Genomic DNA, 26,678 nt, shown 5'->3' on the forward strand with positions numbered 1-26,678 from the left:
AAAAAAAAAAGGCAATGAAAAATGGCTCAATTCCTAGAAGAGGGTAATAAAATATGACAGTTTGCTGGGTGTCATTAAAGTAAGTTGCAAGGAGGGGCGCCTGGGTGGCATAGCGGTTAAGCGTCTGCCTTCTGCTCAGGGCGTGATCCCGGCGTTCTGGGATCGAGCCCCACATCAGGCTCCTCCGCTATGAGCCTGCTTCTTCCTCTCCCACTCCCCCTGCTTGTGTTCCCTCTCTCTGGCTGTCTCTATCTCTGTGAAATAAATAAATAAAATCTTTAAAAAAAAATTAAGTTGCAAGGAAAGAAACACAAATTAGAATCTGCTGCTGCTATAAATCCCTACACAAGTGGCCCCAAACGGATCAATATGGTAAAGCCCTTCACACTCAGTCGTTCCAGATTATAACAATAAGGTATTAAGTGTTAAAACTCAAAAGCAGCTTTTGTTGTCTCAAGTCGTTTATTATTAATTTTATATATCTACTTAATTGCTCAGTACAAAAAAAAAATTGGTTTCTTTGTGGCTTGTCAACAGTATTAGACTATTCTAGTTCTTTGTATTACCCTAAAATCTTCAGTTTAGTAATTTTCCATACCTAAACACTCTGGATTTGACACACTTTATAACCTTTACCAGTAATTAGAATACAAATTGAATAAATACAATACAAAGCTTTCAAAATCGGGCGGGCCGGAAATCTGTTCCAGACTCTGTGACTCCCTTGGACACGGTAAAGAAATTTTTTTCTGTGAATGTGTACATTGTGGGGAGAGGGTCCTTAGCTTCCATTCAGGTTTTTACAGGGCTCTGTGGACCCCAAAAGTGGACTCTTGGGAAGGTTACCTTAAATAAATGAAGTTTAAGTTAAAATGAAATGAAACTTAAAAAAAAATGATGATTGATTTTGGAACTAGGTTTTTGTTTTGTTTTGTTTTTTAAAGATTTTATTTATTTGACAGAGAGCGGGACAGCCAGCAAGAAAGGGAACACAAGCAGGGGGAGTGGGAGAGGAAGAAGTGGGCTCCTAGCAGAGCAGGAAGCCCAATGCGGGGCTTGACCCAGGACTCTGGGATCACACCGTGAGCCAAAGGCAGACGCTTAACGACTGAGCCACCCAGGTGCCCCTGGAACTGAATTTTAGATGAACTCCATTGTGGAAAACCAGCCACAAGGAAGTAAGCTAAAAGTATGCACAATTTCTAATTTCTCTAATTTTGAGATTTCTTTAACACCCCTCCAAATTCCCGGTATCAAGCAAAACCACTATCACCATTTCCTGGGGCACCAAGGCTCTAAATGTAGGCATCACCCTCCCCACTTCCCTCCTGTTTCAGTCCCTAATCTTACCCAATCTTCCCTGGAATTACATCTTTCTTTTCTAGGCCCACCTCATTGCCTCTCCTTTGAAATATAATTGCCTCTTAACTGTTCTCTGATCTCTTATTTCCCCTATTCTGTTGCCAGACCAACCATTTAAAATAAATTTCATTATGTCCTGAAAACAGAAACCTTTAACAGTTACTCCCTTGCTTTATAGGGTAAAGTCTAGCTTCCTGCCTTGTTCTTCAGGGCCCTTCCACAAGCTAAGAACATTTTCAGTGCACTCTATTTAAGTACATTTGTTCTATATTCTGGTTATGCTCGTCTCCTACCCACCACCAACTTGCCTCCAAATTTTGCCAGCTTTAAATAGCCCTCCCCTGCCTTCTGGCCTGTCCAGATCTTTCAGTCTTGTTTCGGATCCTCGGTGAAGACACAATCCAGCTTATCTATGTTGACTTCCTCCTCTACTACCTGGGAACATTCTTCTGTGGCCCTCATGCTAACACTTCATCATATGCATTTTTATCTGACTGCCCATCTCTGTTAATCACATCCTCTGAGAAGGCAGGAAATGCTTCAGTCCTGAGAATGTGCTGTGTGACAGACCTGTGCCAGATGAGCAAACAACATAAATAAAGACCTACTCACTACACTCAAGGAGTTCATATGCTGGTGTAGGTGACAACTCCCTGGTTTCAGGGTAGTGTGATGAATGAATAAAGGAGGGGCACCTAAATCAGACAGAGGCAGCACCAGGGGAGGCTTCCCTGAGAAGGTAACTCCCCAGCAGATGTAACTCAGATAAGTACAGAGGAGGCGGGGACATCAGGGCAAAGGCAAAGACATCTGGGGAGGCGGGGGTACAAGGCAGCATGGGTCACTGAAGCTCCTGGTAAATGCATATAACAACTAGAGGATTTCATGCAGGAACAGGGTAGGGGAAAGCCCCTGTGTGCTAAGCTGAAGAATTTGTATCTTGAAGGAAATACTTTGGAACCTAAAATGACCATTAATAACAGAAAATGGTCTCTTCCCTCAAGGAGCTTACAACCTAGTACAAATACAGTCCGCTTAAAGTGGAAGGCTGTGCTTTCTAAGTCCCCATAACGTAGGTACTAGCAAATATTATGCCTTCCTCATTTTGAAATGTTAGACTAGATCTGAGCGGTATATAAATGATCTTATGACCTAATTTTCCTCGTTTCCACTGGAGGCTATCCTTTAGTATGAGGGGAAAGTTTGGAATTGTGAGCATCAAAGAGGCACCTACCTAAGAACATTTTGGGGGGCTACCCCTTACTCTGTCTGAAATTCCACAAGTGCCACACTGTGTCTCCTTTTTTAGGGCCCCTAACTAGACAACAGAGGGTATTTTATTATCAACAATTATTTGATAAATAATTATCAGCCAGCATTTGCCAAGGCATTCCCTAAAGGACAACCAAGTGAGGCAGTTTATTCCTTCTTCAGGTTTCTAAATTCTATCCACGAAAAGTACATCCCAGAGAAAGGACCCACCCCATAACCTCAGTCTTGGCAGCAGTGAATCATATCATCACGTTATCATGTTATCGTGTGGTTCTCTATCTTCACTGAAAGTCTCATGTGAACCATCTGCTTGAAAAATATCTGTGTCTTCTGTGAGACCAGAGTTGAAAATAGATCATTGAAAACCTTTTAACAGGAACCCATGTAAACAATTTCTGCCCGAGTTAATTTCAGGGAAAATTCTGGCAGCGATCTAAAGCAAACATTAACACCTTCGTCTAGGTTCAAGTCCATTGTCCAAAAGCTGTAACAGAGCTTCATTTAGCAGAGAGGTACATAGGGTGATTATGCCTCCACAGACTTTTAGGTGACTCCTCTACTGAATAAGGGCATTTACTTTCCGGTGAAATCAGATTCTCAGAGACGAAACCAGTGGCATTTATTCACTCACTTGTCAAGGGGCACTTTTACCCCCCTCCATTACAATCAGTGCTGGTGCAGCACAACCTTTGGGCCGGTCTCCTGAAGAATGTGTGCAAATTTCCCGTGGACGTACCGTGGACTTGAATTACCCAGCCCCGGGGCTGCCAGTCCAGAAGCAGAGTCGCTCCTCCATCCAACCCCGCTGGGCGACAAATACTGAGAGAACACGGTCCTCCTCCGTCCCAGAAGTACGGTAGCGTCGTGCGTCGTGCTCCTTGCTAGTCCATTAAAAATCTCACGGTTGCCGTTTTAAAATGAATCCGTCTCGAAGTTGTCTCAGGAAAACGAGCGCTGTCGTCCCTGGGTGGGCTCGAACCACCAACCTTTCGGTTAACAGCCGAACGCGCTAACCGATTGCGCCACAGAGACGCAGCTATTTAACCATGCCTTGCGATGTGTACAGATTTCCGCGGCCACGGAGGCTTCCGCCGCCCAGGGCGTCACCGCTCCAGCCCGGCGGAGGAGCGCGCGGAGGCTGGGGTGCGAGCCGCCCGCCTTCCCGCGCCCGCCCTTAGGGCGCGGAGGGGCGCACCGTGCGTGTCTACGCGGGCCGCGTGGGGCACCGCCGGGTGAGCGCGCCCCCGAGCAGGCGAGCCCTGGGTCCCCCGGGGAGAGCTGGGGAGAAGGGGTCATGGTCAAGCCTGGGAGAGAAGAGCCAAGTGCTGTGTGGACTTGAAACACGGGGGCTCGGAGCGTGTTAGGCCCCAAACTTTCGGGCTGTGTTTCTCAACCTTTGTGTGACCCCTACCCCCCACAGCTCCCCGCCCCCCCAGGACCACACCCCCACTGTTAAATTGTAATTCCACAGATATACCGTGTATCTGCATTTGCCGAACGTTTACCTGTGCTTGCTCTTTCAAAAAAAGGTAAGATTCTCGCCCGCCCCCCCCCAAGAACCAACTTCTGGCCGCTTTGGGGAATATGGCCTCCGTTGATAACGCAGGGTTGAGGGGACATCAGAAGGGGCTTCGTGGAGGGTGTGGCGATAAAGGTAAGCCTTTAAGTTCGAAATGGCCACTGAAGGCGTCCCTCTGTCCCCGATTTCTGAATTGAGCCCACTGAAATCGAGGATGCCGCAGTATCCCAGGAGGAGGGCGTCAGGAGCGTTAGCCTGGCCCAGACCCCGACCAGGGCCAGACCCCGACCAGGGCCAGGAGAGCACTTCCTGGCTGCAGTTTTCCTGCTGCTCAACCCCGTCGCTAGAGCTCAGTGGGACCGCCTCCTCCCTCCTCGCCCCACAAAACGGGGGAGCTCACTCCTAGCGTTCCACGTGGTAAATCCAGTCCTTGTGTGTTCCGTTTCCATCCCGTTGGACCCCAGACCCACCCTCCTCCGAAAGCTCACAGTTTGCTGACAGTAAGGACATCTCTGTCGCTCTGCATCCCTACCACTCTCCATCTGCAGAACCTTGTCCTCCTCAAGGAGGCTCTGTATCCATTAAACAGCAAGTCCTCATTCCCCTCTTCCCCCAGACCTGTCATCTACCCTTCTGCTTTCTGGCTCTGTGAGTTGCACTATTCTAGGTAACCCGTGTGAGTGGAATCAGACAGTAGTCGTCCTTTTGTGCCTGGCCTATTTCACTAAGTATGATGTCTTCAGAGTTCAAGCATGTTGTAGCAGGGGTCCGAATTTCGTTCCTTTCTAAGGCTGAATGATATTCCATTGTATGACTACACATTTCCTTTACCCAGTCATGTGTCCGTGGACCCTTGGTTGGCTTCCACCTTTTGGTTATTGAATAATTCTACCATGATCATGGATGTGCAAGTATCTCTTTGAGACCTTGCTCTCAATTCTTTTGGGGCCATCCCCAGAAGTATAATTGAGGTAATTCTGTTTTTAAATGTTTTGAGGAGCCATCAGACCATTTTCCACAACAGCCGCACCATTTTACATTCTCACCAACAAGGATTTCTGTTTCTCCACATCCTCACCCACCTTCCTTCCTTTTTTATTTTATTTTTTTAGTAGTCATCCTCATGGGTGTGAAGTGTTATCTCATCGCAGTTTTGATTTGCAGTTCCCTAACCATACGTGATGTTGAACATCTTTTCTGAATCCTTCTTTTGAATCTGGGTTCTATGACCAATCTTCTACTTGGTTCCTCCTAGCAAGAGCCAGCTCTGCTTCACTGAGGAGGAAGCTGAGAGTGACCCAGGGCAGCTTCTGATGAGGAGGGCAGCTTCCGATAAAGAGCAGAGAGAAGGGGCAAAGTGGACCCCGCAGTCGAGCCTGAGCTGTGCAAGGAGCGGAGACGAGGGGGGATTGAATCTTCGGAGTGGGACCATCCGGAGATTCTGTTGTCAGGAGGTTCTTGCTCGTCTGTGCTGGGCAACTTTTGCGGTCAGTCATGTTTATCCTGGCTCTGCAGGGATATTTATGTACGTGTTGCTTGGGAGTGGCCAAGGGTGAAGAAGGAATTGATGACTTCCACCTCGTACATATTGGAACAGTTGTTTTTGGAACTGCGTTTGTAAAAGTTAACTTAAAATGATGCTAATTTAACAGATTTTTCCATTTCCATTTTCAGTTTCTTCTTAAGAACTATGGGAATTCTTAAGTGTTTAAATAATTATCTCTATTTTTTGTGCGATTGCTCTTAAAAACACAAGATCTTCCAGATGTATAAGAAATAGAACTTTCTATGATTCCATTCCATTTTTATTTTGGTTCCTATTCTGCTGCTGCCAAAACCACCATCTCAGTTAATTCAGGATTCCCTCTGTCTGCTTCCCTGGAGTTGTTTCCGAGGGCTGACACTTTAGAGAGTGGTCGTTTATCTGGTCCTTGAGTCACATGTGCACACAGATTGCTTGGGAGGCCATTTTGCTCCTATTGCAGGCCCCACGGGTCTCCTGTGCTTCCATTGAGGGATGGGAATCTCTTCTAAAATTGACATTGGGACATCAGCCATTCCGTAAAGTCATTCCTGGCACAGTGCCCTCTGCTTATGGGACCTGTTCATGTCCCCCACAAATTCAGATGTTAAAATATAATCTCTAATGTGATTTTTGGAGGGGAGGCCTTTGGGAGGTATTTGGGTGAACCCTTATGAATAGGATTAGTGCCCTTTTAAGAAGAGGCCAGAGAGCTCGCTCAATCTTTTCCCACCATGTGAGGATACAACAAGAGGTCAGCAGTCTGCAACCCAGAAGAAGGCTCTCACCCAGCCCTGACCATGCTAGCACTCCAGTGTGAGACTTCCAGCCTCTGGAACTGGGAGAAGTAACTTGTTGCTGTTTATAAGCTACCCAGTCTGTGGTACTTTGTTATGACAACCCGAGCCAACTCAGGACCCCAAACTTCTCTATTCTCATCATCCCCCCTCACACTCCTTTGTTTCTCCTGCCCCACTCTGAGATGTACAAGTGAGGTACCTGTGTGAAAGGAAAAGAAAAAAACAAAGAACCACAAGGTGTGCCCCTGATGCCCCAAGTCCCATCTGAAAGTCTGTGGCTGCCCTTTCAGTCATACTTGTTTGAAAATATTACCTAATTTTCTCTATCAGGCTAAGCCCTGGAGTCTCTCTTCCTCTGTATTCATGTGACTGCAATGGTTTTCTGAAAGGAAGACGACATTAATAGACCAATTATGTCTAAGGAATAGGTACTTATGAAACTCTACCACAGGTATTCCAGGAATTAGATGGTTCTGTTGATTGCAATTACACTCTCAGCTAGAAGCCCCCACTAACAGGTTAAGCTCTCCAAGGACAAAGATTTTAGTTGGCTGTTCATGCCGAATCTCCGGCACCTACGACAGTGTGTGGGACATAGCAGGCACTCAGTAACTATGTGCTGAGTCAATGAGGAAATGAAAGCTGTAAGCCATAAAGTAAACTGGAATAAATAAAATGGGACAGAAAAATTAAATTCCTAATATATAAAGAACACTTATCAATTAATTTAAAAAAACCTCTTTGCAACTCACTCAAAAAAAAAAAAAATGCCAAAAAATTGGGACATGAGTGGAATGTTCCCAAAAGAAGAAATACACAGGACCAATATGATCATAAAAGTTGGGCTACACTAGTAATCAAAATTAAATGAAAAAAAAATTTCTTTTCCCCAAATAGCAAAAAAGAAAAAAAAAGAGAGAACACTAGAACACCATCACTGGCACAGAGGCCACTCTCACACAGGGCGGATGGGAGCAAACTTGGAATGTCTTTTCTGGATAAAGGTTTGGTAGTATAAACATTAAACAATAGGTTTATACCCTATTGTTCTAGAAAGTCTATGTTAGAAATCTATCCTAAGAAAGCAAACAGAGATTGTGTAACTCAAGTTTTAAGTATATTGTCACAGTGTTATAAATCGCACTGATAAATAGGAAACAACCGGAATGTCCCAAAACAGGGGAAAGTGATAAATTGTGGTATATTAAAAGATAGAGTATTAGTTATACAGACATCAGAAATAATTTTTTAAAAGAATATTGAAAACACATAGGCATGGTAAAGCGTTAAGTAAAAAGTAGGTTAGAGAAACATATAATCATAAAAACAGCATTTTCAAAGAAGATTTGAGAGCAGGGTCCTGATAAAATGTGAAGTTCAAAGGTAAGATGGGGAACTGTATGATAACTCAGAGCTGCATCGTTCTTTCTACGCGTCTCCCTGGTGGGAACACTGCATACGTATCGCCGCCCCTAAGCACATGGCAACCTTAGGAGGCAGATACTATGACTCTCGTTTTACAGGTGAGGGAATGTGTGCAGGGAGCGATGTGTTCAGCTAACAGAGCCAGTGAGTGGCAGGGCCAGGCTTCAGACCTGGAGTCAGGCTCCAGTGGCCTTGCTTGTAACCTTGACCCACACGACCTCTCACTGCATAGGGGGCATGAGCCTGCAGAGTGGTGTGCATGTGTCCACATGTGCACAGCATCCGGCAGATTCTCCACAACAGTATTAGTGGGTATCCCTGGGTGGTGATTTTTCTTCTCTTCTTTTCCTCCTTTCGCTATCTTTTCAAGCATTTGCAGCAAGCAGCACTTTTAAAGGAGCCAGCAAGGAAAGGCGGCAGCGGCAGTTTCCCTCAATTACAGATAGAGGGTGGTAGGTGGTTATTCTTTTTTTTTTTTTTTTTTTTTTTTTTTTTTTTTTTTTTTTTTTTTTTTTTGTTTTTTTTTTAATTTTATTTTATTATATTGTGTTAATCACCATACAGTACATCCCCAGATTCCGATGTAAAGTTTGATGCTTCATTAGTTGCGTATAACACCCAGTGCACCATGCAATACGGTAGGTGGTTATTCTCTACCCGACCTTCTCGGGCTGGGGCCAGAAGAGTCCCCATGTGAGGTGGGGACTGGGACGGTCCAGTCTGCATCCTTAGGGGTCTCTGCCAAGCACAGTGTAACCGTCTCGTTGGCCTCTCTTCTCCAAGTCTTTAACCTGCTAAGAAAAGGGTGTCCGAGGACATTGTAAACCATTTCTGTGGGGAGTTTTACAATGTGTGACTCTTCAGTAATGGGTATGTTTTCATTGAAAAAGAACTGGAGTGCCTGAGATTTTAGGTGACTTTTCCATTTCCTCTTAATGTTTAAAGACACCTCTTTGCATTAATTTTATTTTCTTTTTTGCAACGAGTTGTTTTCATTTGGGAAGTATAACCCAACCTGCAGGAGACTGTAAAGACTTTTGTAACATGTGTAAATATACTATGAGATATTTAATACATACTGGGCTAAATGCAGTCGACAGATATTTATTGAATCCTGTCAGGAACTCGGCTAGATGCCTCAGGGACCTTGCTTCTGTCCCAGACTCCCTGACACATCATTCCTGCCCACAGATCACTTTAATCTACTTTGGGAACCAGGAGATATATAAAATCATTTCAAGGCAGGAAGTGCTAAGTGCATGGCACAGATGGGAAGTGTTTTAGGAGTCTGAGGTGGGAATAATCACTGAGAAGTCAGTAAAGAACCTATGGAGGGAGTGGGTCTTGGGCTGTCCTTGGCAGGATCCTTTCACTGGGGAGGAGAAGGAACAGAGGCAGAGAAGAGATCAGCCCAGAGGAAGCTGAGGATTTTCAGAGGATGTGATGGGACATAAAGAAAGCTAATGAGCGACAGAGCGTGGAGGGCCTTAAATACCTGGCTAGAAAATTAGCCTTACGAACAGTATCGTCCATAATAGTGGAAAGATTTTAATGACTTAAATAGGCATTAAAAGGACAATGTCTCCGTGTCTGTGGCATATTTACACAATGTGCAGTGAGGATGCCCTGAAAATTTTGAGAAGAGAGACTTGGTAACAAGCAGGTTTTGGGGAAGCTTCATCTAGCACGTGAGGATGGGAGAGCAGCTGGAAGTAGGATGACTAGTTAGGTGTCCGTTTCACTAAACCAGACGTGAGGAGAGGAAGCCTCGTTAGGACGGGGCCACGGGGGCTGGAGAGGAGACGAAATGCAAAGGCTTAAGGAGAGAAGCAGTCGGATGTCGTTGTAAACACATGTGTTGGAGCTATTGACTTGCTTCCATGGCAAGAACTCTGGCCTTGAGATTTTATTGTGCTGTAACATGTAATGATTGCTTACGTTGTGGTTTTTTGTTTTTGTTTTTTTTTTTTTAAAGAAAGTAGTTCCACAACTCTCCTTACAGGTCTGCCATGTAATTGGGACTTAAAACAGTTTTTGACCACATGGGCTGTTCCAGGTGCCCTGTTCTATTGTTGTCGCCCTTACTGACAAGATTTCTTTCTGATTTTTAATCTAAATATTGCTATATATTAAAGCCCCATTTCTCAAATGTATCTTTTGTGAAGAAGAATAATTAGCTATTCTTGCCGGTCGTACACTTTCATATGTGTAAAGTAAGGCATCCTTCAGCTTGGTTTCATTATGATAAATGGCAGCAACCCCTGTAACATTTGTCTTTAAGTCAAATTTTGCAATACAAATTTGCCTGCATGAGCAAGGTGCTTGCACAAAATAAAAATTGGATTTGTGTAATGTCCTAGAGACCAACAACCTGGAAAGAATTTATTTATTTATATGTTAACTGAGGCATTAATTTGTGTCCCGAGGAAGACAGAACGATGACCTCAGGATGAGAGGGGATTTCATAAACACAATATAATAAGTATAAACGTAAAAGAAAGGGTTGATGTCTTTGATTTAATTTAACATGTAGTAAAACTTATCTTAAATGAATAAGCAAAAAGTAAACAAATTTAAAAAACATTGTAGACCGAGAGAAGAATTTTCAATGCATGTACCCAACAAAACCTTAGTATCCAGAATTGATAAAGAATGCCTACCAGTTAGTGGAAGATAAACAACAAAACAGAAAAACAGGCAAAACATCAATGAAGAGAAAATCCATATTGCCAATAAGCTTGTGAGAAGACACTCAACTCTTCTAACAATCTGGGAACCAGAATCACAATGAGATGTTATTTCACACCCATTGGGTTGGCAGAATTTAAGAAACTTGACAAACCCAGTTGGTGAGGGTGTGGAGCACCGGCCCTTTCATCTATTATGGATGAGAACTGGTGCACCTGGTCTGGAGAGTGATTTGTCAGTTTCCTGGTGACATTAAAGAGGCTCTTTCCCTCCAGTGCAGAGTTTCCTTCCTAGAGACATGTATACAAGGATATATACAAGACTATTTGATCCAATATTATTCCTCATATTGATACATTTTAAATGACTCTCATGCTCACCTGAAGGACGGTTTATAAATAAACATGGTATATTTAGACACTGCAATACTATATAGCAGTTTCAATAATGGATTGGACCTTTATTTACCAATGTGTATAAATCTAAAAATATAATGTTGCAGAAAGCATAGGTATAGTAGTCCACGTGCCCATGCAGATCAAATAATACAGAGCAGGTTACAGTGGAAAGTCATGGTCTTCCACTTTTCCTCCCCTCCTTGAATCCACAACTCAGAGAAATGTTTTCTTTCTCTTTCTTTCCCTTCCTTCCTTCCTTTCTCCCTCCCTCCCTTCCTTCCTCCCTCCCTTGCTCCTGCCCTCTTTCTCTTACTCTTGATCTTACTCTTTCTCTTTCCTTTTCCTTTTCCTTTTTCCTTTCCTTTTCCTTTCCTTTCCTTTCCTTTCCTTTCCTTTCCTTTCCTTTCCTTTCCTTTCCTTTCCTTTCCTTTCCTTTCCTTCTCCTTTCCTCCTTCCTTCCCTCCTCCCTTCCTTCATTAAAAACAGTTTCTTCACTAAGTTCTTCTTGTGGCTACCTTCATAACTCTGGATTATATTTGTTATCTCTATTAGTTAGCCTCTACTTATTTGGAAGACTTTGACATTACCTTTTAACTCCCCGATATGAAGATTTTACTTTGCATTCTCCCAGTCTACCACCCTCTCCCCAGTGTTTATATTTGTGGTAGGCAGAATTTTTAAATGTATAAGCACTCCTTTGTGATTCTCTGAATGTTCCATTTTCGTAGCACCCTATTCTTGTTGCATGGGTACAACAGGAGTCGGGGGGGGGTGCTGTTTTTCAGCCTGCGGGACTTTCACTTAATGCTTGGCTCTGGGTGTGGCATCATCTGCAATTGTGCTGAGTCCTGCAGTGGAGCTTCTCATTTATCTGGTAAGCCCAAAGATTTGCTCATAGACAAGGCAGGAAGACTGTGTGGCCGATGTGGGCTTCCATAGCTGTTGCCTATTTTCAGGCAAAGTATCTCTACTGAATAGCCTTTGGATTCAGAGCTCTGGGTAAGATGGGCAAGAAGTGGGCTGTCAGGCTGCAGAGGCCTCCAAACAAAGGCCTCAAGAGGGCTGAAATATTTTGTTCGGTATCTTTGGGTTTGGTTTGGTTTTGCATAGAAGTCAATGCTGATGGCTGGCTCTCTGGGCGATGATGGGTAAGATGGTGTCAAGGGTAGTTGTCCATATAAGATGTTCCCGTGTTCTCTCTCTTTTCAGCCCACTTCTTGCTTCTACCCTCCAAACCAGCTGCTGACTCTAAGCCCAGAAACATGTCAGGGTTCTATCAGGTAGATCGGCTTTCAGCATCTCTGCAACAACCACAGAAAATTCTAGACTATGGTTTCTCTTTGAGTTTCCTCAGTCAACTTTCTTCATTCTGTCTTGCAGCTTCCAAAAACTTATAGATGTTTCTCTTTTATTGGAGTGGAAGAAACTGCTTTAGCTGAGCACCCAATATTGATATTACCTTCCTTACTAACAAAACCTCTCTATTGTTGGGAGTGGCCGCTGGGTACATACCCCAGCTTTCCTTGCAGAGAGAAGTGGTCAATGAAATATAAGTGGAAGTCATTAAGAGAGACTGCCAAAAACAAAAAACAAAAACCACAACTCTTAAAAGAGATAGACTTGGGGTGCCTGGCTGGGTCAGTCAGTAGAGCGTGAGACTGTTGATCTTCGGGTTGTGAGTTCGAGCCCCATGTTGGGTGTAGAGATCACTTAAAAATAAAAATCTTTTTAAAAAAAGAGAGACTCAGCCAACAGTTCTTCCTGTTTATCTTCCCCCTTTCTTCTCCGTCCCGTGTGGAATGGGGCTGTGTTTCCTGGAGCTGCAGCTGCCATCTTGGCACAATGTAGGAAAGACCAAGAACGCTCCTAGACCTCAGACCTGGCATTTTTGTACATTTCAAATATCCGCTTCTCCAGAGAGATTAGATATTCTTGCCTAGTGCCTTTGGGACTGTGGCAGGGATACATTTCCCTGCCTCATGGTCAGATTTGGCCATGTGACTTGCTTTGGCTAATAAAATGTGAGTGGGAGAAACCTGAAGAGCACTGCATGTTTCCAGCAGCATTTTTGCTCTCTTCCCTGTGCCTTTAGAAAGGCACACCCAGGGTAGAGGCTGTTCCTTTAGCCTGGATTCTGTTATGAGAAGACACCCAGAGGAGACCGGTAACAGATACAATGAGTTAGAAATAAACCTTTGTTGGGCGCCTGGCCGACTCAGTCAGTAGAGCATGTGACTCTTGATCTTGGGGTTGGGAGTTCGAACCCCATGTTGGGTGTGGAGATTACTTAAAGGTAAAGTCTTAAAAAAATAAATTAACCTCTGTTGTCGTAAGCCACAGAGGTTTTAGGTTTTGTTACTACAATGTTATCTAGTGAAAGTTCACTTATAAAATCTGTAATAGGATATCGGGTGCTGGTGTTTCAGAGCTGCGGGAAAAGGGTGAAAAGTGCTCACACATTCTGAAGAGATGCTAATGCTAGCTCCACCTGCAGCCATTTACTATGATTTAGGGAAACTAGTTCTGAAATTCTGAAATGGTGACGGTTTGGATCCTCTTGGAGCAGACCCTGAGCTGAAGTTATGAGTGCAAGAGGTTTCCTGGGGAACAATGGCTGTAAAAGATGGTGGAGGAAACAGGGTTGGACGCAGAGACCCCAGACTTTGATGGGAATCTGAGAGAGTATTGGCCACCCCAGTGGGGACCTCTGGACCAGCAGCTGTCCACTAGACGTGTGCCACATTGAACAGAAATAAGCCGGCCCAAGTGTTCCTGTCTGAGGTTCCACGGTGACCCCTCTGCTGGGGAGTCTGCATGTCTAGCCCTTCAAGTGGGTGACCCTTCTCCGGGTGGCCTTCCACCTCTAAGCTCGGTCCCTGTCCCCAGAAGCAGGACAGCTCTGGCCTCTTACTCCTTAGGTTTCTCGATGGTGGGCAGTTCTCAGTAGGGATCGTTTTGGGCTCACAACAGCTACCTTCCACAATGCCCATCTGGGCTGTGAAAACCCTGTGCATTCCTCTTCTTTTTGTTAAATTGCAGTCAAAGCCGTATTATCAACTTTGCCACCTTAACCATCTTTAGATGTCCAGATCTGTAGTGTTAATTATATTCACATTGTTGTGCAGCAGGAGACCCGTGCATCTTTCATCGACAGATTCCAGGAGCACGGGCTGCTCCCGCTGTTGCCCTCATCCCATGCCCTTGGCACCAGCCTCCATGCCTCCCAAACTCAAGAGATGCAAATCAAGCTCTTGTAAGAACCATCCCGCTACCTTCCGCCAGTCCTCCCGTAGCTCCAGGCACATGGCCTAATGCACGGGAGAGGGGCTCCCCCTTCTTCTAGCGGCTTCCTTAAACCTCCTTTCACTTCTCACTTGATCTGGGGAGGAAAGCACCCACCTCCTGTCTCAGGGAGGGAGAAGAGGGGGAAATGCGTTAGAACTCTTAAGCTAACATTGTTTCTCAAAAAAATCTCTGTTCCTGGATCCCTAGGAGTAGGTTATAGCCCTGCCGGTGCCCTGGATTCTCTCTACAAGAAAGAACTTGCTGCCAGAGGGGAGGGGTGGGGGAGATGAGTGAAGTAGGGAAGGGGATTAAGAGGTATACACTTCCACTTATAAAATCAGTCAGTCACAGGGATGAAAAGAATTAGGCAATAATATTGTAATAACATCGTATGTTGACAGACAGTCACAACGCTCAACGCTCGTGGTGGTGAGCATTGGGTCATGTATAGAATTTCCATTCACTACATTGAACACCTGAAACAATATAACATTGTATGTCAGCTAAACTCCAATAAAAAGAAAAAAGAAAAGAAGGAAAGGACTTGCTGTCGCTCCGGGAGGTTCCCCTTGGAGGGATCTCAGCAGACCCTCCAAAACTGATTCCGATGAGAAGTAGGCAACATTTGGGGGGCGCCTGGGTGGCACAGCGGTTAAACGTCTGCCTTCGGCTCAGGGCGTGACCCTGGCGTTGTGGGATCGAGCCCCACATCAGGCTCTTCTGCTATGAGCCTGCTTCTTCCTCTCCCACTCCCCCTGCTTGTGTTCCCTCTCTCGCTGGCTGTCTCTATCTCTGTCGAATAAATAAATAAAAAAAAATCTTAAAAAAAAAAAAAGAAGTAGGCAACATTTGGATGATGTGTGCGGCCATGACAGTGGGCACTGGACAGCAGAGAGAACTTAGCAAACAGTACCAGCCAAGTAAGAAAACCAACACAAGTACTTCCTTCCCACCTCCATGTCCCTCCATCTCCCTTTTCCTCTGATCCTGAGAGCAAGTTGGGGAGGGAGCGGTGTGGGGGATGGAGTGCACACACCCGCTGCTGGCCTCAGCCTGTGGGGGTCCCCCATGAACAACCTCTGAGCCTCTGCTCTTGGGTTTTGCTCCCCACGCTCACTCCCAGCAGGGAGAGGGTGGCTGTCTGGCTTGTACACGGAGTGCTGATGTTTGGTGATATCTCACAGGGAACGACTCCTTTCACCCTGGAGGACTTGGGGAAGTCTCAGGAGGAACATAAACAAAGCAGGACATCTCTGACACTGGAGAAAACACTTGGAGGACAGAGGGCTAAAGTCTGGCTCAGGGAGAATCTTCTACTTTGGAGCAGATTGAGGACGGGCTCTTGGTAATGCAGTTGAGGACAGACAGAGTGGCAGAAGGAAATCTGTAGCCAGGGGAGATGGCCAGAGAGGAGTTGAGAAAGAGAGAGAGGCAGCAAAGAGAGGAGAATTTAGAATGGAGAAGTGTCAGGATGCCCCCATCCCAGGTCTGACAGTTGCAACCCCAATTAAAGGGCACGGGGATCTTTACACTTCCTGTGAGATGTCACCAGGTAGTGTTCAAGAGTCTTGAGCCAAATGACAGGCCCCCTCCACTGCTGTGTAAGCACACTCTCTTGCATAATCACTCCTGCACAGCTTTTTTTTTCATTTTTATTGATTTGTCTTAATTTAATGCATATATAAGAATATCTTCCATTTTAAAAAATTTGCATTTCTTTAATTGCTTTGGAGTCTGTGCACTTTATTCTGTGGTGATTTACTCGGTCAATAAACATGTAATCCTACCGTGAGCACGTTTTATTTGTGTAATAAACCAAGATAAAAAATACACAAGATCCACTGACTGTGAATTAGACAGTTGATGGGGACCAGGGCTACAAAGGTGAACAGGGAGCAGTCCATGTTCCGGAGCAACCTACAGTTTGGCTGGAGAGACTGGGCTTGTACATCAAAAAGACTAAAGTAATAAAAGGCAAAGTTTATTGGAGGCTGGGCTCTCGTGCTACAGAACACACATGCTGAAAGGAGTTCGGTATAGGGAGAGATCAAGACTATCCTAAGTGATAAGAGTAGATAAATTTATGACATTCATTTAAAAACTCACCCCTTTTGGGGTGGGGATGGAAGTTCTGTGGGCCTTGCTACTCAGGTCAGTTCTCAGGGAGACTGAAGGGGGCAGGAACACAAAGGAGGGGCGGTGGGAGTGAATGGACACATGGCCAAACGGCGGAGGGTCGCGCCAGCTGCACGCCTGGTCACCTTAGCAGCCTGTTCGCCTTTACAAGCCCTTCCAGCAAGTGCGTTCTGTAGGGTCCTTTCAGGAGCTATTTCAGGAGGATGAAGGCAGGAGGAAGTTTCCCGCAAAAAGATCAAAAGGGAAATGTATGTTACATGCACAGCACTGTTGTCCTATCTTTCCATACGGAATGTACCTAGAAAAGCCCATTTCTCTGACAAGGTTCTAAAAGGAGAGACCATCCTCTGAGACAATATCGTGGCGCCGACTGAGTACCAGTGTCAGACCCTGTTCTTGCTGCTGCCTGGAGGGTTCTTGGCTTTTGTCTTGCAACAAGCATGCCTAACTAACTCTTCCTTGCAGTCTTGACCATGATTAAAAAAAAAAAAAAAAAGGCAGTTTCCTCAATCTGGCTCTGCCAGCCTTTCAGAGATTCTAAATTCCCGTTTGTAAGTCAGGCTGGGGTTAATGCCTCTTTCTTGCGGCGCTGAGAAATCTGAGGGCTCTCCCACAAGTGCTGAGCAGACGGTTTGAAAGCCACGCTTCCTGTCTCTGGGTGTGCAGAAGCGCCCCCTGAAAGCTCTGGGCAGAAGGAAGGAAGGGGAGCTGAGGAAAGCCGGCCTCCAAGTAACAGCAGCATGGACTGCTTCCCCCAGTGAAGCCCAGGCAGGGAAGGGAGAAGCCCCAGTTTTGAGAAAGAATGCACAAAGGAGAGAGGGGATAGGAAAATGAGCCTGAGCAGGGTGGGGTGGGGAGGGGGAGAAACACTCTTGTCGCAGTGGAGGATGATAGGCAGATGGCTTCCAGGGACTGGGAAGCAGCCCGATCTCACTGGAAGAGAAAGATACAATGAAGGACAGCAGGAAGGAAGGGGAACACAGCTTCATGTCTGTGCTGGCAAGGGCCAGTGTTCTCATTTTACAGATGAGGAAACTGAGGCCCGAAGAGGGGAAGTGGTTTGCTCAAGAGCAGATTCTTGAAAGCATCATCTGCTTTCCCCCTCCCTCTCCACTGCCTCACCTCCTCTGTGGTCCTGAGTCAGACCTGAAGGACAGGCAGGCTGGAAGCCCTATGCGGATGGGCCTGGGGGGGATGGGGGGGGTGGGCCTGAAGCACGCTGAGGTCCTGGGTGTGCATTCGAGCCTTATTCCAGGTCGGGGAAGGCAAGATCTTTAAGATCGTCTCTGCTCCCTTCTGGTGATCTCCCTCGGAGCTCTGCACCTCTAGACAGAGTCCCAAGGAGTGCAGAGCTGGCTGTGTGAGCTGGGCTGGAGCCAAGAGCGTGGTTGTGTGCAGAGCTTGGACTCCCACAGTTAAACAAGTGGGTGCTGAAACTCTCCGTCAGCCCTTGCTCCGTATTACCCCCAGGAAAACATCTCTATAGAGCATTCTCACAGGAGACTTCAGAGCTAAGAAAGGCAGTCACCTGCCCTTCTGCTCAGTTTCTGCCTCCTCCAGGAAGCGCTCCTGGTCTGCCAAATGAATCTGGGTTCCTCCCAGGGTCTGCTCACCCATAATATTAACTCTACTTTTATGCCTTGTCCCACTCAGCCTGGATTTCAGTTCTGTGGGCCTCTGTCTGCTTCCTTCTCTAGACTAGAAGTTGTCTAAGTCCAGGAGGACCCAGTCTTGTTCATATCCGTACCAGGCCGACCTATGTCCTTGCACTAATGTGCTCCGTGCTTTGGCGTTTGCAGGCAGCATTAATGGTGGCACGCTACACATCTTCAGTGAGGGGTCTGAAGGGTGGAAAGAAGAGGGATTTGGGTGCAGAAATGGAAGGTTATTCTAAGAATGGGTGTGGAAGGAAAGACAAATGTAGTTCATGCAGTGGAGGGCGTGTGGGAGGAAAGAAAGTGGAAGTCAGAAGGGAAGGGCGGAGAGGAAGAGCAGAAACATCATAAGAGGAGGAGGGGAGGGGAAGGAAGTGCCAGACATCGCCCACAGGGCTCTGCAGCGGGCTCCTCCCCTCCCCCTGCCCCCCTCCCCCCAGCCCATCCCAGGGTGTGCTTGCCTGCTGTCGACAGACTGACCTTCCTGGTCTTTTGTGTGCCATTCTAAAGCCGGGTCATTTAAGATCTTTTCTTTCCACCAATACTCTGATTTTGGACATTTGTGGGGGGGGGAAGCCATGGTCCCTTGCATGACACTCTACTGAGATTAAAATAAATATATCCATTGAAATCACTTCTTCCCTTAATAGTTATTTGTGGAATTAAAAATTTTCATGATCATTGAGGCTCTGAATATCATTTTTGGCTCTTTCAGGATAAAGTTTGCATTTGATGCAAAGTAACCATGAGGCATATGTGTCTGTAGGTGCGGGTAATGGGATTTTTTTCATCATTACATCTTCTGCCCTGTGCTTCTGCCGTGACATCTTTTAGCTCTCCTGCTGTTTGGCACCCATAGCGTGGGTCTCAGGACTTTGTTGTTGTTAGAAACGAACCACCGGTTGGCTCCTGGCTCTGTTGCTGTAAGTCCTGGACCAGAGGTGCCTGTGGCGTAAGCTGCCCACTGACTCTTCCCTCTGCTTGAACCCCATTTAGAAACCTAAACATTTTCTTTGACATTTTATAGTCGCCAATCCTCATTTGTCAAAATGTGTTCCAAGGAAGTTTTGTTTGAAAGTGAAAAAAAAGTCCATAACCTCTTCTCAGGGACCCACAAAAAGCCAAAAATCACGTGGCCACCCTCAGCCAGCACGGGTCACTGCCCCTCCTCACCCCCCATGGCCATCAGATGTGCTGGCGGTCCGTGCAAGCACCTCACAGCCCTCCACCCGCTCTGGCTGACAACTCCTGTTTTCCACACCCTGCTTCAGATGAAGGCTCCTCCTCCCCATGGACAGCAAGTGGCTTCTGCCCATCTGGAGAGCCCCCGCTGCTGAAGGATCCAGCTCATCACTGAGACGTGATCTGGTCCCACCTCCTTATAATAATGAGGACATCACTTCCCTGTGCAAAGGCTTCCTGCTGGTCCCTGAGTTACCAAGATATTCCAGCCCCTCCTTCAAGCCATTATCATGAAGACCCATTGGGTCATATAGTCTAGGGGGCTCAGTGGTAAGCTCTTCCCTAATTCCCTGCCTTGGGCCTCCCATGTGACATTGGCTGGGGGGATGAGGGTGGGGGGTGGTGAGGAAGAGGCCCGAGTTCAGAATCTTTGCTGTCACAAGCCACTCCCACTCTGAAGAGCAGCGTGAACACTTACTCTTGGGATGCTGTTGACTTTTTCCATTAAGGTGATTTCAAGGAGAGGAACTGAGGGAACTAAATTCCCCCAAATAAATATTTGTAATCAGTTATGGACAGAGAGCATGTTAAAGAAGAAACATGGAGAAACCTTGGCTTGAATGCCCGGTTCAAATCCAGCATCGCTGTACTTTGGTCGGCATGGAAGCATCGTTGAACCGTAGAATAGTATATTCTGTGAGCCAACATACAGAGGGAAATGAGCCACATTGCCAAAAATTAGCTTTCCCTTCTCATTCACTCTGTGACTCTGGAGGTCCTCTTGTTCGTGTGTCTTGGTGAAGGAAAGCACGATGCTCTCATTACTTGCAAAGAGGAGGGTGTTGTGGGGATACTTCTGGGGGCAGAGGGTGAAGTATTCAGAAAGCTTTGGGGGTCATTTTTTAAAAAGATTTATTTATTTTAGAGAGAGTGCACTAGCAGAGAGAGGGAGTGGGGGAGGGGGAGAGGTAGAGAGGGGAAGCAGACCCCCCACTGAGCATGGAGCCTGATGCGGGGACTCAATCTCACAACCTGAGATCACCACTTGAGTTGAAACCGGGAGTCTGAGGCTTAACCGACTGAGCCACCCAGGCTCCAAGAGGTGGGAGGTAACTTTTATAGGCTTCTCAGACTAGTGAACATTGATCTTATCTTTTTATAGGAGACAGGACATAGTCACTGAACAATTGGGATGTCAATAGCGTGACCATGAAAGGAAAGGGTGGCTACAGAGCCTGACATAGATGGTCTCTCTGTGTACACCCTCCTGCCTCTCCTCCCCTCCCTCCACACTCCTTAGCCCCCTCTAAGCCAGCGTTTCTCTCCTGCTTCTACCCCCCAAATCACCCTCCATGTAAGAGTAGGAGTCAGTGGAGAAACGTGGTTTGCATCCATGTTTCATTTTATGGTCACTTTGTCCTAATATTCTGTACAACGAAGGGCCTCTGTACAGTGTAGTGATTTAAAGTGTGGGCTCTAGAGGCAGATTGTCTAGGAATCTATTCCAGCTCAACCACTTCTTATCTGTGTGTCCTCAGGCAAGCTCGCTCACCGAGGCTTGTTACCCGTTTGTGAAATGGTAACAGTAATACCATATAAGGTTGTTATGAGGATCCATCAGAAATATATGTAAAGTGTTTAGAACAGTGTCTGGTACATAACAAGTGCTCAGAAAATATTAACTCTTATTATTCATAATAAACACATATATTTCTTGAGTGGGGTGGTGGGTACACGGTGTTCATTTTATTAAGCTTTAAACTGTGCGTATGTCTTATAAATCCTTTTTATGTGTATGATATATTTTGCATGCATTTAAATAAATGCATTAAAAATAAATGAGCATTTATGAGGTTTGTTTTAGCAATCATATGTCCCAGGGTTCCAGGAAAACAATGAGGTAGGATATTCCATCCATTATTGGATCCACGTACCAAACAATGGGACTTCCCAGGTATTCTTATTCATGATTCAGAAAAATACGGTAACTATAGAGAAAACACTGATTTTCTAGGAATTAATATGTGAGCATGTTTTTATTTTTTCCCTTCCTAGATGATCAGCAGGTTCTAGATTCATAGAAGCACTAATATTGAATCATCGCTATGCCTGTGCTCTCCAGGCTGGGCACCCCGGTTCAGGGTGGGGACGGACAGTGCTGGGCAGCCAAGGTGAGGACTCATCTGTTTTCCAGAGAAGGCATGCTGCCAAGAATTCTCATCTGGCGAACTTCAGCTTCGCCATTGAGACTGGCAATCCCGTTCCTGTATCCTTTCTTGGCTCCCAATTCCCTGCATAAAAACAGGGAGGGGTTGGCTCGGAGGTTTTGTTCTAGGGACCAGGGGAGGATGTCCAGATCTTTCTGGACAAGAAAGGACACCGCTGTTTATCTCTGATGTAGTTTGTGGAGGTTAGTTTTGCTCTCAGCAGCTTCTAGAGCAGAAGCGGTGGGGGGGGGGGTTCCGCCCCTCACCATGCAGGCTGTTGGGATATGCTGCTGTCATTCTACTCCCTTTTCTTGTTCCAACCATTGTGTTATAGTCCTTTGTGTACCTGTTTGTCTCCTCCACTGGATTTCAAAGTTCTTAGAAGGAGAAGCTTCATCTTGTTTATCTCCGAATACCCACGGTGACGTGCTGAGTGGTTTTTTTTTTTTTTAAGATTTTTTATTTATTTATTCGACAGAGATACAGACTGCCAGCGAGAGAGGGAACACAAGCAGGGGGAGTGGGAGAGGAAGAAGCAGGCTCATAGCAGAAGAGCCTGATGTGGGGCTCGATCCCATAATGCCGGGATCACGCCCTGAGCCGAAGGCAGACGCTTAACCGCTGTGCCACCCAGGCGCCCCTCAGTGAGTGTTTTTTGAGTATATGAGCGGATGAGTACATAGGCGAATGAATAGGAACCATCATTAAAAAAGTTGAGAATAAAGTAGAAAGATGGAGCCACAGAATCTTCTAGATAAGATATTTTTCAAATATTAGGAGTATTCTGATATGCTGAGTTGATGGAGTAGAGAATTTTAAATGTGGCTTCATTTATCCAGTCATTTATGAGAATTTACAATGGTTTCACTAGGCTGTAACTCTATGTCAGCAAGGACCACACTTACCCCATCAGCTAGCACACAGCAAGCACATAGTATGACGTTAAATGAAATAGTGGCTTCTCTTTTAGGATTCAGCCCAGCCGGTAAAAGGAAGACACATTCAATTCAATAAACTCGCACACAGCATCTTCTTCTGAAAGTACTTTGCCAAGGACTGGTGAACACGAGAAGTCATGGGTTCTCTTACAGGAGTTTTCGGAGGTAGATATATTCTCAACCAACTGTAATACAAGGCAGAATGTGGTAAGTACTATAATAGAAGTGGAAGTGCTAAGTGGACCAGGAGGAAGAATTTATTAAAGCTTATGGGATCTGGGAGGACTTCACGGCAGAATGAGTTCTGGTGAGATAGGTGGGATTTTGTCAGGTAGACGTGGGAGGAGGATAATTTGTGTGACTACGATGCAGGGCACACAGGACGAGAGGGTGAGGGTCAAGGTGGGCTGCCTCCAAGACGGCGCCCGATGACCCCCACCTCCTAGTACTTGTGCTCTTTTGGAGTCCTCCCAGCATTGTATCGGGGTTGGTCTGTGTGACCAATGGAAGATGGTGGAAGCGATGGTGCGTGGCTTCTAAGACTGCGTCACAGAAGACGCTGCCACTTCCCTGCTGCTTTCTGGATTGCCTGCTCTGGGGGAAGCCAGCTGCCTGGGCACTAGCCCACGTAGCAGCCTAGGGAGAGACCTGCCTGGAGAAGGAACAGAAGTCTCCCGCCAAGAGCCAGCCCCAACCTGCCATCCGTGTGAACGAGCAGCCTTGGAACTTGATCCCCTGGCACCAGGCCAGGCCTTCAGGTGACCACAGTCCCAGAGGACATCGTGACTGAAACTCTCCGAAGACCTTGAGCCAGAACCACTCAGCGAAGACGGTCCTGAATTTCTGACCCACAGTAACTGCGAGATAACAAGTGTTTTATTGGTGCTTTAAGCCTCTAGTTTTGGGGACAATTTGTTAGGCAGCAATTGACACACTGTACAGAAATGAAGGCTTGGGGACGAGTTTGGGGGAAACCTTGATTTTCAAGGAGCTGTACTTGCGTGCATTGGGGGCGCTGTTTTTTGTTTTGTTTTGTTTTTTAATGTAAAGAATGATGTTCTGATGCTGTGCGTAATCTAAGTGGGCAAAGGGAGTGCTGGGGCAGGAAGAGAGGCCACCGCAGTGGTCCAGACCGAGAGGTGATGAGGGAGCCTAGGTGGAGGCCCCGTGGGGGTGCGGGTGGGGGGGATGGAAGGAGGGTGCATCAGTCAACACGGGGAGTGAGGGCCAAGAGGCTGCAGAGGCGACTCCTCGGCTCTGAGCACGGGAACATGGGAGCTGTGATCTCATTTACCCAAAGGGGAAACACAGACGTGAGCACCGGTTTGGGGGCCGGGATGGGTGGGGATAAAGAAGCGGGGCGTCTGTCTCCTAGCGAGGAGCGCTCCCGGTGCTCCGAGCTCCGCAGAGGGCCGACCAGCAGGCTTGAGCACAGATCGGGCTGGTTGAGAAATCTCTCCCTAAAGGACAAGGCTGTTCCATTTCACAGCACATCTTCCTCACTGCCAAGTGTTCCCTGGTGACAGCCTCTGCCATCGCTATTTTTAGCATGTGGCCTTTCGGAGCCTGAAGAGCGGCATCCACTTCCTGGAGCTCCTTCTCCAGCTGACAGCCGGTGACCCGCGCAGGGGGCAGCTTCAGCGGGGCCTGACAAGCCAGAGCCTGTCGCAGCGCCAATCTGCCGGGGGAGAGGAAGTCAGACCCCAAGTTTGAGAGAAAGCCTCCATCTCATCCCCTTCTGTTCTGCTGCGGAGGCCTACAACCTCAGTGCCAATCAGAAGCTGGAGAGTAAAAAAAGCCTCTTCAGGAATCCCAAGTGGAAGGAAGCTTCTCATGCCATGTTCTTATGTGACAGCTATATCGAGCCTGAAGGTAACACCTGGCCAGGCAATGGCAGAAAAGCACCAGGACGTAACGTATTGCTTTTGTAGATCCTAGAACAGGCCTGAGAGAAAACCTATTGGGATTCGTAACATGTTCTTTTTTTTTTTTTTAAAGATTTTATTTATTTATTTGACAGAGATAGAGACAACCAGCGAGAAAGGGAACACGAGCAGGGGGAGTGGGAGAGGAAGAAGCAGGCTCCCAGCGGAGGAGCCTCATGTGGGGCTCGACCCCATAACGCCGGGATCACGCCCTGAGCCGAAGGCAGACGCTCAACCGCTGTGCCACCCAGGCGCCCCCCGTAACATGTTCTGATGCCTCAAATGGAGCCAGATTTGGGGCAAAGCAAGAAAGCACTGAGGGAGACTTGAAAAGGGTAAAGCATTTCTCAGATGGGGGTCTGCAGTCCCTGGCCGAGGCTGGGGGTATAAGAATACACCTGACTGTCCTCCAGACTTGTAAGAGTTCTCTGCAAGAATTTCAAAATTGTGTGTTTCATGGTTACGGTAAGCTAAACAGATTGGGACGCGCACATTCGGTGCTGACTGACTGGCCCCCTAATGGAGGAATAATATCTTGCCACCTCGGGACCCATAGCCACAAATGTGGTTATGATCATTTTGATGCCAACTGGCATTTTTGTTTTTTAATTTTTTAAAAGATTTTATTTATTTATTTGACAGAGGAGAACAAGAGAGACAGCATGAGCTCGGGGGGTGGGGAAGGCAGAGGGAGAAACAGACTCCCCGCTGAGCAGGGAGCCCAATGTGGGGCTCGATCCCAGGACCCTGGGATCAAGACCTGAGCGGAAGGCAGACGCTTAACCGACTGAACCACCCAAGCACCCCTCCCCCACAAGTGGCATTTTTAAAGGTGGTTGCAGACTAATGGAAAAGACAAGGATGGATTTAGTCCAGAACAAAGCATTTGTGTCACGTGAGGACCATGTGACATCTTCCTGCCCTGTCTGAAGGAAGGTAGGTAGCAGCCGCTCAAAGCAGGAATGCCAGCAAAGCTGCGGGGGCCCAGGTGGGGCCACCTTCTTGGTGTGAGGATTAGAGTTCAGCAAAACAGCGTCATCTGTCGCTCTGAACTCATGTGGTCCCTGGACTTTGGGGGTTTTGAAGAAAAAGAGCCATTCTTCGGGGGACTGTAATCACCGTGCCCATCACTGTCATCACCAGCACCATCATGGAAGCATTTACCTGGCGTGTGCCCTCGGAGCGGCGGCAGGGCTAGTGTAGGAGGTGGTGGCCGTTCCTTCTCCGTGAGGACTGCGTGGGTGTGGAGGATGTGTGGGCATCAGAAGACGATGGTCTGCTGCTTATGAGGTGAGGGCCCCACATAAGTCTACCCTGGGTGCTGTGGAGGGACATAAGTCTACTCTGGAAGGACAACCGCAGGATTTTCTTCCTGGAGCCTCGAGTGGGCTGGGCTGGCGGGGATAGAGGAGGATTTGGGGCGAAGACTATGTATGGTGGCTAGTACCAACTGGGCAAGGCAAGAGATCCTCCCCAGGAGGTTCCATGTTGTGAAAACTGCCCTGAGCTAACACCAAATCACCGCGTATGTGGACATGTGGGTGCCGGATGGGAACAGAAGCACCAGGGGACCTCAGAAGGAGTCAGAGCCCCAGGAATAACCCCCACCTTCTCCCTTAGCAAATCCAACTCTTCTTTCAGGGGCCTCTTGGAACTTCAAAGCTTTGGGTACATTTGATTGACATACCCCGTTTCCTGGCTGTGAGTCTGCAAAGCTGGTCCCAAGATGCCTGGAACGTCTGGTAGCTCACCTTCCCTTGGGCCTCAGTCTCCCCTCAGTATTAACCACCTGTGTCCTGTTTCCATGCAACGTGACTTGTGTACAAACCTCGCCAACTACACAGGGAAATCCTTTAGCCATGTGATTAATGCAATTAAAGGTATGTACTTCTGAAGACTGAAGGACTCGTGGACGGAGGTGGTGCCGTGCACCATGCTGCTTGCTGTTGAGTCTTCATTTTCCCGGTATTATCTTGGTATTTTTACCTTGTTTTTCCTTCCTGAATCAGGATGGATTGCATTTGGCCACATTAACAGAAGCCTGACTGCAGGGGCTCAACCAAATAGGCAATTTTTTGTTTTTGAGATACTGTTTGTAAATGTAAATCCACACATTTTAAGTTTACAGTTCAATGGGTTTTGGAAAAGGTACCGTAGCTCCTAAAACCACCCCATCAATTACAAGACATTTTCATCACCCTAGAAAATGAGCTCATATTCCTTTCTGGTGAGTCCTGACCCTGTCCCCCAGGCAACCACTGTTCTGATTTCTCTCTCACCATAGCTTCATTTTGCTGTTTCTAGAACTTCATTTAAATAAAACAACACAGTGTGTATTCTTTTGTGTCTGACTTCTTTTGTTCA

At 46.7% G+C, this 26,678-nt stretch overlaps 2 long non-coding RNA genes and 1 other non-coding gene across 4 annotated transcripts; 2 read left to right on the forward strand and 1 right to left on the reverse strand.

Moving 5' to 3' along the window:
* Nucleotides 1-3,592: 3,592 nt before the first annotated feature.
* TRNAN-GUU lies at nt 3,593-3,666 on the reverse strand. Its single transcript has one exon. It is a non-coding gene; the product is annotated as a tRNA-Asn (tRNA).
* Nucleotides 3,667-3,777: 111 nt separating this feature from the next.
* LOC117803070 lies at nt 3,778-26,650 on the forward strand. Of its 2 annotated transcripts, none has more exons than XR_004626685.1 (2): nt 3,778-4,163; nt 22,422-26,650. It is a non-coding gene; the product is annotated as an uncharacterized LOC117803070 (long non-coding RNA). The 2 variants fall into 2 exon arrangements; XR_004626686.1 differs by lacking the exon at nt 3,778-4,163 and adding an exon at nt 22,046-22,095.
* LOC117803071 lies at nt 18,264-21,984 on the forward strand. Its single transcript, XR_004626687.1, has 3 exons — nt 18,264-19,574; nt 21,300-21,415; nt 21,930-21,984. It is a non-coding gene; the product is annotated as an uncharacterized LOC117803071 (long non-coding RNA).
* Nucleotides 26,651-26,678: the final 28 nt, after the last annotated feature.

This window comes from Ailuropoda melanoleuca, chromosome 7 (assembly GCF_002007445.2).
Source record: "Ailuropoda melanoleuca isolate Jingjing chromosome 7, ASM200744v2, whole genome shotgun sequence".
Taxonomy (NCBI): domain Eukaryota; kingdom Metazoa; phylum Chordata; class Mammalia; order Carnivora; family Ursidae; genus Ailuropoda; species Ailuropoda melanoleuca.